Source organism: Pinus tabuliformis, chromosome 2_1 (assembly GCF_031772625.1).
Source record: "Pinus tabuliformis cultivar Carrire ecotype Pingquan chromosome 2_1, CPIR1, whole genome shotgun sequence".
NCBI lineage: Eukaryota > Viridiplantae > Streptophyta > Pinopsida > Pinales > Pinaceae > Pinus > Pinus tabuliformis.
In genome coordinates this window covers 669066017-669078916 of record NC_142299.1, presented here as the reverse complement: position 1 = coordinate 669078916, position 12900 = coordinate 669066017, and positions in this window count along the sequence as shown.

Below are 12900 nucleotides of genomic sequence, written 5' to 3'. Positions count from 1 at the left end.
GAAACAAAAGTCTGATAAGAAGACACTTGTCGATCCAATGATATTGACCGAAGGCGATCTTGACGAGATCGGAGATAAAGTGCGGGATACAACAACAAAATTGTTGCAGCAATTCGAACATCAATACATGCAGACGCTGGGTAGCATCCAAAAAGATCTGCGAGAGCTGTTGATCCCGGCGAACATGATTCAAATGCATGTCGGAAAGGTGAGCAGTGTGCAAGCGAGCCTAACAAAGGGCCATAGCACTGTCACGGAGATCAAATGGCCTCTGGATCTCAGATTCTTTCCTTTACCAGAGGGGTCGATCCATGTGGAATTGAATGAGGATCGCGTGGTGCTTCACACAATGAAAGATATGGGACTAAACCTTGTCATGCTTCCACTCGAGTCTCTTCATGTGCTACATCAAGGGTCTCTGATGAGTTGAAAATCAGAGAGCAACGCACACTCACTTCCATCAGTGAGTTTTGAGTCAACAATGAGTAGTTTTTCGCAAAAAAAACTCAGGCGTTGAAGGAACAAGAGGAGTTGTAGACACAACTCCAGAACTTGGTAACCGCAATTGAGCAGGCCTACAAGTTCATGCCTGAAATGAATATTCCCGACATTGCAGATGGTTCAGCTAAAGTGAGTAAATTGGTTGCCACAATGCACACGTCAAAGGAAAAGGTCGATAAGGTGATTTTCGATCTTCGAATGCAAATAGCTGAGCTGCACTTGAAGTTGCAGCCAACCACACCGTTGGAGGTTCAAGAACAAAGAGGTGTGGCGATAAAAGAATCCATGGCTCAATTAGATGTTGCAGTTCAAGGTTGCGACCAGCTCTTCATTCAGGCAATGGGCCTCTGGGATACATTGCAGGAGGATCCTACACTGTAGCAGTTAAACACAGAAATCAGGGAAGCGCAGCAATAGTACAATGAGATCATCACAAAAAAGCAAACATTGGCACCTGTCCAGCACTTCGTGCGCTGATGGGAAGGAAAATAAAAATTGATGAAGATATAGGACTTGCGGAAAAATCACTCCTTGCTCAGAGCCCGACTTGAGCCTTGGACAGAGGAAGCCTGCCAATTTTCACAGAACATTCATGAGAAGCTGAAGGCAATGCAACAGACATAGAAGACTACACAACTGGAAGTAGAGGGGCCAACCATAGAGAAACTGGTCCAGGAAGTACAACAAGCAGTAGAACAAAGTACCGTAGAGCTTCAGGCACTGACCAAGGCATTCAGTGAACTCCGCTGGAAAGTGGAACAACCAGCTAAGTGACTCAAGGGAGAGTCACAATCTTTGTGTTGGGGGCTTGTTGGGATGGGGTCCCCTGGTCAGTTTGGGGTTAGTTAACCCAAATTTTGTATAAATTTTTGTAAAAGATGTAAAGTCTCCATGATATGTGGATGCGGAGCGCGTAGATGAATAAGAGCCAAAGGGGCTTAGCCCCCTATTTTTGCGTAAAGTTTTGAGTTGGTTTTGAGATGCATCCATGGTCAACAAACCATGGCATTGTATTGAAAAGTCTATAAATAGTTGAGTCTCAGCGAGTCTTAGAAGTAATTTTTGAAAGTGTTTGGATAGAGAATTGGGTTCATTAGAAGAGTTTTGTTGTCTTGGGCAAGAGCTAAGGCAGGAAGGCTCTACTTCTTGCGCTTAGATAGAGAAGGGAAGGCTCCTGTAGCTAAGTGCGCAGGAGACCTGGGTAGAGTCTACAACTGAGTACGTGGACCCCTATAGTTGTGTGTGCAGGGTAAGAAGATTATGTAATCAGTGAATTGAAGATCAATAAAGACAAATTTCCGAAGAATTAATAAGTATTTCCATTTGTATTTGTTTATGTTATATGCTGCCAATGAATGACATGTTTTATGAAATAATGATTGAATGCTATGAAAATTTATTGAATATATCTTAATAATGTACGGAATGAATGCTTAGCCACTTTCGTGAAGTTTCAGATTATTTCTCTTATTTTTTCTGATGAATGAAGTAGATCTACACGAACTCTAATCTAGGGTTACTTTTTGATGCGCGTAGTAGTTAAATCGACTGTTTAAGGTCCACAAGGACTGACCGTGGGCCATCACGAAGATCTTAAGGCCGCTTTAATTGAGCTACAATAACGAGCCCTAGAAGTCTATTGATCTGGTAGAAGTAGATCCAAGGCACTGGAAATTCCTCACACTGGTCTCTAGATGCAGAAAATTGGTTCTTGCATCACCCAATACTGTTTCGAGTGATACTGCAACCTGCACTACACGGGTTGTTGCTAAAAGGGCTAGCAGTGTAAGGTTTTGTTGGTTGGTGCAACTAACTATGAACCTGGGTCAAGACCCCCTAAGCCAACATCTATGGTGTGGCATGGTTCTATACCCCACCCATAATCCATGAGTTTTTATATCTGGAACAACATTCAGAGTGGGTTCCATTTGGAGACATGCCCTCCCACCCCGCTTTAGTAGGCACCTACTTCACATTCATTAGTTTTAGCATATCAACATCTAGCTTGGGTTCTTTGGATATGTGCCATCCCGCCCCATGATATGTAGGCACCTTCTACTTCATCAATAGTTAGCATCAAGGTTATGGGTGAACCACACAAAACCCTTGTCATTGAAGTCCATTTGTTAGGCCACACACTGTTAGTATCACAGTTGGTCACAAGCATTACATGTTATCTCTATCCTCAAATCTTCATTATTCATGGTTATGGGTCATCCAAAAACCCACGCTTCATCGAAGTCCATTTTCTAGGTTGCACATTGTTAGTATCACAGTTGGTCACAAGCATTACGGGGTATCTATTGGCTTGTTTGGGTCTGACCCAAGTTTAGAAGAGTTATTTAGCCCAACAAATCCCACACCTACCGGCCCTTTCGGCAACAGCCCGTGGAGCGTGAACTGAGGTCTCACCCGAGGTAGCAGGGGATGGTGCTGGAACCAGGTTTCTGCACCCTAGGGATGTCTAGATGTGCATTGGAGGGTTCACGCACTGTTCTATAACTCCGCGCTGCTTGACCTTCACGTTGATCCTGGGCGATGATAATTTTCTTATTCATGCACTATTCTACTTGAAGGAAGTAGTTAGGATTCAGAACTATTCAACAGGGTATTTAAGCAAACATTTAATCAACATAATTTATTCATCCACAAAATGAACCCAGAATCGCATAAATTCATCACATTTGCATTAACCAGATATAGAAAGGTAAATCATAAAGACAGATGCGTGATAATATAGAATTACAGAATCAAACTTTTCTTTATTATTATTCTTCACCAATACATCTACATCTACACTGGGCATTCAGCTGCAGAGGCCCGCGCACATAGCTATGGACTTTCTAGGCCTCTGTGCACACAGCTGCAAAGCCTCTACCTCCTCTCTAAACCCTGACTTCAGACTTACATATGCTTTCTATCTTTCTACTTTAAGTACCCATTACATTTCATGCCAAAAAGAATTTCCCTTCCCTCATAGAGCCGCGCTCTATTTATACCCTTTCCTGGCCCGCAATCCCTGTGCGGGCCGACTCTATTTACATTATTTTCAAGCAGACTACCCCTTGACTCGACCTATTACAATTCGTGCTCCGCACATTCAGTAGAGTCTTTACCCTATCTTTACCCAAAATGTCCGACTTCATGCCCCTTAATCGTTACGTGGGGCTTCCATTACCCAACAGTCCCCCAATGCAATCATCGTGACTCGTCTCAAGTCACTGAGCTGGTGCGTCCATCTTTGCGCAAAGGTCAGTCAACAACTTCAGTGCGTCACTGGTACTAGCAGAAAATTCTTCCGATATGCGCTGCATCCATTCCACCTGTGCTACCGATATTTTTGCCCCTGTCTCGGCTATCTCCATTATAGCACATTCGGCCTTCATGTGTGCTACCTTATGCTCTATGGTGGTTGAAACTGCAAATGCCTCATCCAACCATGGATGGATACCGGCTTTCACCACTGCTTCCTTCTGTCTCGCGACTTTGGCTTAGAGTTTCATGTCCTATACCTCCCTCATCTTGGCTAACCACTGCAGGATAGCAACGGTCTGCGCGGTCCCCCTGAGCTGATCATAGGCTTGCTGGAGTTCCCGGGCCTCTGCTTCCAATTTACGGAGTGTGGGATCTTCCTGAAGGACAGTGAGCATATCAATCGAACGATTGAGAAAGTCGGTACATTCCTCGATTGACTGTGTAAGCATCACGCGCCCCATAGCAATAATGTTCCTACGTTGTATTATGACCTCTTGGGGCGTTGGTGGTGGAACCTGTAACCGTAACTCAGCAATCTGCATGCTGAGCTCTAGCTGGAGCCGTGCGGCCTCTTCTTTTGTCCTTCAAAACTCCATAGCCAACGTACAAATTTGAGCTTCAACGACAAAGTCCCCTGTAATTTCTAACGTTTGGGCACTCGAACAGGCTTCTGCTACTACCTTTTCCATCTACTGTTTTTGTGTGATTGCTTCATCGCATTGGAGCCGTAGCTGTTCCATATTAATTTTCTGCTCGTGGAGTATTTGGTCAATGCGGCTGGCCATAGCGTGAAGTTCAACTATGGTGTTGTCGTGGAGTTGTTGCAAAATATTGCACGAGAGTGTAGCCACGTTCAGCCCTAGTCCAGTAAATCATTCTAGTATGGCTCGGTTTGTCGGTTGGTTGGTGACCAACGCGCCTGTCGGATTTGGAGTAGAATGAGCAACTTGGGCTCTGAGCAATGGTGCCGCAGTTGTTATACCGGAAGTTTCTGCAGAAACATTAGTGCCTACTTGCGCCATTCTTGATCCTAGTTCACGTAACTGTGTCCAAAGCTCCCCCAACACAATGTGCTGCTCCGACATAGCCTCATCATCTGCCTCCTGTGTAGCTTCGCGAACGATGTTTTCCATGTCATTTAGGTTGCCCTCTGTTAGGGTGGTTACTTCACTATCTATCTTATATGCTTTTGCTTTCTTTCATGGCTTTGGGCACTCTGATGTGGCTGAGCACTTCAATGGGGTACCCGTAGTAGTGGACGGAATATCCATTGCGGTCGGTTGAGTGGTTTCCTTCTAGGTGCCTTTGTCTTTTGTTGGTGTCTGCGCGCCTAGTAGTGGTTTTTCTGTTGCTGCGAGTTTTGCCTCTCATGTTGTCTTAACCTGTGTAACATACTAGTCAATCCTCTTTTGTTGTGCGGTGCTCTTGGCTTCCTCTTTTTGTTTCTGAATAGTAGCCTCATCTCATTCCACTGCCTAGGGTCCTCGCCAACCTACTGGCCAAGCTTCGACAATCCCGTTAACAACATCATTAGTGACGGTGAACCGAATATGGGTCCATTCCTAAGCTGGGTTCTTCTGCGCCCTGATGTAGACATGATGCATATCTGCTTTGAATTCCACAATGTGCTTCATACTCTCATAAACTTCATTTATCAAGCGTGGTAACTCAGTAATCCACTGACACACATTCACGTCCATCAAGATCTAAAATATTTTAATCCCATGAATTCTTCTTGTGTCTTTTGTCGCCAAAAGGGACGCACATTTCACAGCTTCCGGCCATTCCGGGGTTGAAACAGGAAACTGGCTGTCTTCAGGAAACTCAGTAGCGACCAGCATAAGAGATAGCAACAGCCACGCATAATGGAATGTCTTGCCTTCTTCCTGGACTTCGTGACAATTGGTCAGAAATTATTCACAAAGAAACTATGACCAATTGAACCGCACACCAGTGGCACATTCTTCAGCAAGTGCGATAATGATAGCAGGGACCTCAGAGCCCCGACATTTCCGCATCACTTTTCTTGCCAGCAACTGAGTGGCCACCCAGACTGCGTCATCGGAGATACTATCAATGACATACCCTTGTCGTCCCTTGGTGAGCTTATATGTCTTCTTCAGTCATTCTATCATCCCTACATCATTGCTTTTACCATTTATTTCCCGAGGGTTCCGTTCGGCGCAAGGAAGATGCGAGATCTGGTGAACAAGTTTTGCTATGATACTGACAGGTTTACCGACCCATAATGTATCTCCGTGCACTAGACATAGCAACTGCTTGACATAGTAATGGGGGGCCAGAGAAAGTGTGGGATTGCAAGGAGACAAAGTAATCCGGCTTTGTCCACCTTTTGTAACCACTTCTTTGGCTATAGAGTGGTCACTTCGCCATCTATCTTGTGGTCCATTAAGGCATTCGTCGCTAGATGTGGAAATTTTGTTAGATCTGCAAGGTCACAATCTTCGAATTTCATTGTCGCGACACGGCCAACCACCGAGTTTTCCATTGGGATGGCTTTCGGGAGAGAGGGGGTAGTGATTATATCGTTGAATTCGTCCAGGTTGGCAGGTACCTTTTTCGTCTCCTTGCTTGGAGGCACATACTTGGGTCATCGCACTGGCTGTACAGGGTCCTCCTCAAGGAAGTCCTCTTCTACCCGCGCGGGAGACTTCTATTTCTTCCTCGCTATCGATGATAACAGTTTTACCCTTTTCTTTCATTTCGGATTTGCCAAGAGGCTGGTGTCACAGCGACCGTCTAACTAATTTTGGAAGTGGAGGTTTCTTCTTGGACTTCGACGTCCAAGAGGATCTAGAGTGCTCGGCTGCCTGCAGTGGCTTTGGTTGTGGGCTAATGGTGGTAGGCTTTTGAGCTTTCAGGATAACATCTTTGTAGTGTTGTGGCAATGCCAGAAACCACGAACTATTTTCAACTTCCTCGTTGCTCATGATGTAGGTAATATGGACCGATTCTCTTGCTGGATAGTACGACGTGGTGGTGTGACCTTTGCTTTGTTTATATATCGATTGAACTCGAAAATCGGTGGTTTGTTCTTGGGATAGCACATAAATGCGATTTGGACAGTTATGCTTTTGCCTTGATGGCCTGTCGCCCACTTCAAGGTGCTTTAAATCCACCATCATACCATGAACAATATCTTTAATGGTCACTTTCCATATTTCCTTTGCAGCAGTGAATCCCCAGGGACGCAGACACGGTTTCTGAATGGATCCGGTGGTCATATCGCGCAAGTTTACAGTAGCCTATTTTATAGTTGCACACCCTCTTCCAACTGCTTGGGGTGTTGGGACTGAACCTCCAACGGATAGTAAAAAGGGCGAACCCCTCGCATGGTCTTCCAATTCCCCACTGACCTGAGTCACGAGCACCCTATACGTCCTTTTGCTTCCATTACGGAACTATGGTGTGCGCACCCCTGTGGCTCCGGGTGCAACCGTATCAAGGTAGGAAAGCCAACCATGTTAGTTTCCTTGGGCAATTCCTTTTCGTCATCTAGGTAGGCCACTTCTAATTGAAGTTTCGTGATGGCTTTGTCCAAATTCATACTATGGTCACGGATTCGGGCCTCAGTTTGTTCCAACTCATCCAATCATCATTTTGCACGCAGAATGGCATCCCACAGCTACTGAACCTTTTCGCGGACGCCATCCCTGGTGGGATAAGCTATACCTATAGTGGTTAATTTGGCTGTAGGGAGGAGGTTTTCCCTGGCTTGATGATCCTATGTTCCACCCTGGTCTTTTTGAGGTGTCAGGCGTTCACCATACACCCGTATTCTTCGGGCTATTATTTTATGCCATCTTATCCGCCACGCATATCTTCCATTCAGGAGTCGAAACTTTCTCTTATATTTTAGCTTCCATGATTCTTCTACTAGTACGCGTAACCTGTTTGCTGACGCACTGGGTTTTTCCTGTACTATGCATGTGATTTTTTCTTCAGGGGTTGCGTCCTTCCTTCCCGGGTGGCGTTTTTTGTTACATCATGCTGATTAAGTCACCCTATTACAGTTGAGCGTTGTAACTTCCTGCAATCGATTCTGCCATCGCTCTGCTTCCTCCTCAAAGTCCATGGTGTAGATGTTATCGTGTTCCCACGAGATTCCTCTATTCTCAGTGGCATGCATCCGATCTTGTTCTTTCGTTATTATCTAATAAATGCAATCAAGTTTGTCATCACCTTCTTCATCGCGTACAGGTTCAGTACAGCGTTATCCTTCCACTGGATCCAACAGAACTACCACCTATAGTGACTTCTGTTCAAAGGTCATCGTGCACCTTTCTAAGTTAATAATCCCCTTCATATTTGTAGCCCAATCAATTCCCAGCAGCACTGGGTAAGGATTTTTGTCGTCAACAATTTCTATAACTTCGAAATCATTCTAGGTACTCACACCATCGATATCTACCGTTATTCTTTGCAATTGGAGAACTGGTAAGATCTTTTGCTGGTTGGCCATTCGTAATTGAATCAGGGACCATTGCAATGCGGGTTTTCCCATCCGTTCCCAGGTTTGTTTAGGCAATACGTTTGCATCTGAGTCTAAATCCAAGATAACTTGATCCATTTCATAGTCACTGATTTGCGTGGTTAGTCTCATTTCGCATCCGATGCGTAGAGCATGTCTTCCTATCTTCCGAACGACCTGCAGTTCACTGAATCCGACGCATCCGATGATCAACTCTTGCAATCCTTGAACAGCCTTATGATCGCATAACAATTTCATGTAGGTTTTGAGAAAGGTAGTGACCATAGAGACGTCCACTCCTGACTCCATTTGATCCCTCCTATCTGGGGTCAAAGCTTCTGTGAAGCTCGGCCAAGCTTCTCTTGGCTCCATCCTTCCTTGCTTTGACTCCACGCTTTGTTCATTCATAGGTGTGTCGCACCTATCCCTACCTTCATTTCCTTCAGTTGCGCCACTTCTTAGTACCATACTTATGCTAGGGTCCTCTTCATGAGGTTCCGCATGCATCGTTTGGATATTTTGGGTTGGTGGAGGTTAGAGTACTCCCTTTTCGCTTAATTGGCCAATTAAAATCGGACAGTCTATTAATTCGTGATCAAAATTCTCACAGTAGGGGCATGAGATCCTGGTTGGGTTAGTGCAGTCACGCGCATAGTGTCCCTGTCCTCCACAATTATAAAAAATTAATTGACCACAGCCCCGTCCAAGCCCCAATCCTCTTCCCCTACCACGTCCTTGAGACCCTCCTCGCACCTCAGTCTGCACCCAGTAGGCTGGGGTTCTTCGCAGCATTAATTCATAACTCAACACGTTCATTCTTCGTGTCCCACCGATCAAAAAAAGTTGCAATACAGCTGTTACGAGGTCTAGGTGTACTTCTGTAATAGGTGGCAGTTATCTATCGCATGCTTCCCTCCCTCCTGGAAAATCGCACACCAAAGTGCCTGCGCAGTACTTGGTCCTGCTTGTACTTCTACCTTTAATGGCATCGGACCTCCTCCTACCAGATAGTTCAAGAAAACCGGGCAATGGTTCTTGTCCTGTGTTTGGCTCTTACATTTGATACAGCCTACCTCTGGGCGTACCTCTGGTCAGGACATTCTTCCTTGCTTCAGACTCTACACTTCCAGGCTCAAGTTTTGAAGTTGCACGTGGATTTGGTGAACGATCAACCCTAGGTCCGGTATTGGGGTCACGTGTAGCCTCATTGCTCCCTCTAATGCCTCGACTTGGGTTGAGATCTTATGTTGTGATAAATTCATCCTCAAATGGGGCGTCAAGGACGCCAAAAACCACACGCAATGCTGCCCATCTGTTAAGGTCATGTTCGCTTCGTGAATAGTACTTTTTAATATTTGGTCCAAATCCCATGGAGTTTCACTAGGCAACATTGCTATCTCTTTGAATCCAATGACCGACTGGGCTTTAGACTTTGGTTGGCCAAAATCTTTATTCAGTGCATCCTGGATCGCCGCTATTCCCTCATTTGGATGGTCGGTTGAGCATTTTATGTACCATGTCAGTGCATGGCCCTATAGTTCACTAACCAGCATGGACTTTTTAATGTTTTCATCTATTATGCCTTGCGCGTCCCATATAGATTTTATCACAAACCAGAACTGACTTGGCTCTTCATTCCCTATACCCTGAAAGGTCGGTAACTTGACTGCAGTCGCCATCCCGACTTTTGGTGGTGGAGGGGGTGGCGAAGGTGTTGGTGTGGATGGACTCGACGCAGGAAGTGAGTGGGGATGTATATGGAGCTGGTATCAGTGGGAAGTGTTCTTTAATCAATTGGACTGCACTTCTTGGTGAGAACCTAGCGAGATCCTCCTCGCTTTTCCGCAAGACAAAAATCAACGGCATGTTCTCTACTTCTCCTGTTCTTCAATAACCATTTCCACTCCACATTACCCCAGACATCAATACACACGCAAAATCTATTTTTCGCACAACAACGTCTTAATTGAAGTATTTAATGATTTGATGTACCTACCCCACAGTCCTTGGAGAAAGTGCCTTTCTACTTCACTGTAACTTACGGTTGTATCTATTGCGAATTAAGTGATAAATCCCCCAATCATCTGATCTAACCAGTGGTCTACCACATGCGCAATTCTATCTTGGGTGGCTTCCAGCCTTCGCACTAGTTCCGGAGTCCACACTATGGGCTGATCCAATCTGTACCTTCCCACGTTATCAAGTAACTTTGCGATCCACTCATACAATTCTATCGGGAATTTTACGAAGAAGATGTCATGTATGTCCGTGAATATATAGCGAGCCAACCATTGTTCCTCTGATATCCGTGAGTTTCTGTTCTCCTGAACCACGAACTCGTGGAGCTTCGGATCCCACCAATCTTCAAGTTCTTTCTTTGTAAGATTCCAGTGTTCCCACATTAGAAACCCCTTAGGCAGATCTCGGTCCTGGCAATGGAACCATTTGTTGGCTTGTTTGGGCCTGACCCAGGTTCAAAAGAGTTATTTAGCCAAACAAATACCGCAACTACTGGCCCTTTCGGAAACAACTCACGGAGCGCAAAATGATGTCTCACCTGAGGTAGCAGGGGAGGGTGCTGGAACCAAGTTTCCACACCCTAGGGATTTCTAGATGTGTACTGGAGAGTTCGTGCACTATTTTATAACTCTGCACTGCTTGACCTTCACGCTGATCCAGGGCGATGATAATTTTCTTATTCATGTGCTATTCTACTTGAAGGAAGCAGTTAGGATTTAGAACTATTCAACAGGCTCTTTAAGCAAACATTTAATCAACATAATTTATTCGTACACAAAATGAACCTGGATTCGCATACATTCATCACATTTGCATTAACCAAATATAGAAAGGTAAACCATAAAGACATATGCGCAATAATACAGAATTATAGAAGCAAACTTTTCTTTATTATTATTCTTCACCAATACATCCAGATCTACCCTACGCACTCAGTTGCAGGGGTCCGCACACACAACTGCAGACTTTCTAGGCCTCTGTGCACATAGCTGCAGAGCCTCTACCTCCTACCTAAACCCTAACTTCGGACTTACAGATGCTTTCTATCTTTCTACTTTAAGTACCCATCACATTTCATGCCAAAAATAACTGCCCTTCCCTCATAGAGTTGTGCTCTATTTATACCTTTTCCTGGCCCCCAATCCCTGCGCGGGCCGACTCTATTTACATTATTTTTTAGCAGACTACCCTTTGATTCAACCTATTACAATTTTCACTCCATGCGTTTAGCAGAGTCTTTACCTTATCTTTACCCAAAATGTCCGACTTCAGGCCCCTTAACCATTGCGCGAGGCTTCCGCTACCCAACAATATCTCTATCCTCGGATCTTCATTAATAATGGTTATGGGTTAACCATAGAAAACCCTTATCTTAGGAGGTAACTTCACGCAATGGGGAGCATTGCTTCTTAAGGAGGGAGGAATGATCTAAATGGAAAATGGCATCCACCCTTGTTATTCATCCACCCATGGAATTTACCCATGGTATTGTAAGTGGCATCCACCCATGGTATTGTAAGTGGCATCCACCCTTTGTATTCATCCTCCCATGGTATTTATCCACTCATGGAATTTACCCATGGTATTCTAAGTGACATCCTCCCATGGTATTACATTCACCCATGGTATTTACCCACCCATGGAATTTACTTGTGGTATTGTAACCAAAAAAGGCTATAAGTAACAAGTTTCATTTTGTAAAAGGACATATTTTCCACCACATTGTAGCTTTCACAGTTATTCTCTATTTTAATAAAAGGTTTCTTTGTGGGTTTTTTTTTTTAATTTTGTGTTCTCCTCTTTTCTTCTGGAATTTCATTTTGTTTAGATCTTGGGACCTTCCCCCCAAGATTTGAATCATTAGCACCAATTATCTCCATGAGGGATGTGTCAAGTTTCATGTGTGGTATATCAGGAGGATGGCGCTATTGATGGGAGGCACAGGGCAGTACAAGAAATTGTTCCTATTAGTAAATATGAACATATACATCCTGAGAGGTATAGGTATGTATCCACAGGATGGGAAGGCCTTAATGTCGAGGGACAAACATAATCATGTCCTGAGGAATGAGAAAAAGCATGTCCTAGAAGAAAAGACAGAGATGTGTTTATTGATGTAGAAGCTTTCTAATCAACAATAAAAACTTTATAATGTGAAATAATTGATTTACATGAAGGTTTGGTACCCTGTAGGACCCTCGATTAGGATGAGGTGATAGAAGGCATGTAGGCTAGGTAAGGCTATGCGGAAGTGGTGTCAGATTACAAAGGATGTGGTCATGTGACATGGAAGAGGTGCTAACATGGCACACTAACGGTGTAACATGTGGCAGATAGGAATGGCCTTTTTCAAAGGCCAAGTGGATGGTTTGTGGGTGACATGTGGCATCATGAAGGGATGCCATGTGGTAAGGTGACATCATCTTGATGTCAGCAAATGTCATGGGGATAGGTGATGTGGAAGCCTATGCTAAAGTGGCACTTAGATGACATGTGGCCACTCAATGTCAACATGGAGTTGTTGTAGTCAAGAGCCACATCACCATGGGGCTCAAGTTCTTGGAGATGCTTGTAGTGCCCATTTTCACAGTTGACCACAAAGTTCACATAAGTTGTGGAGTAGATAGGATCAT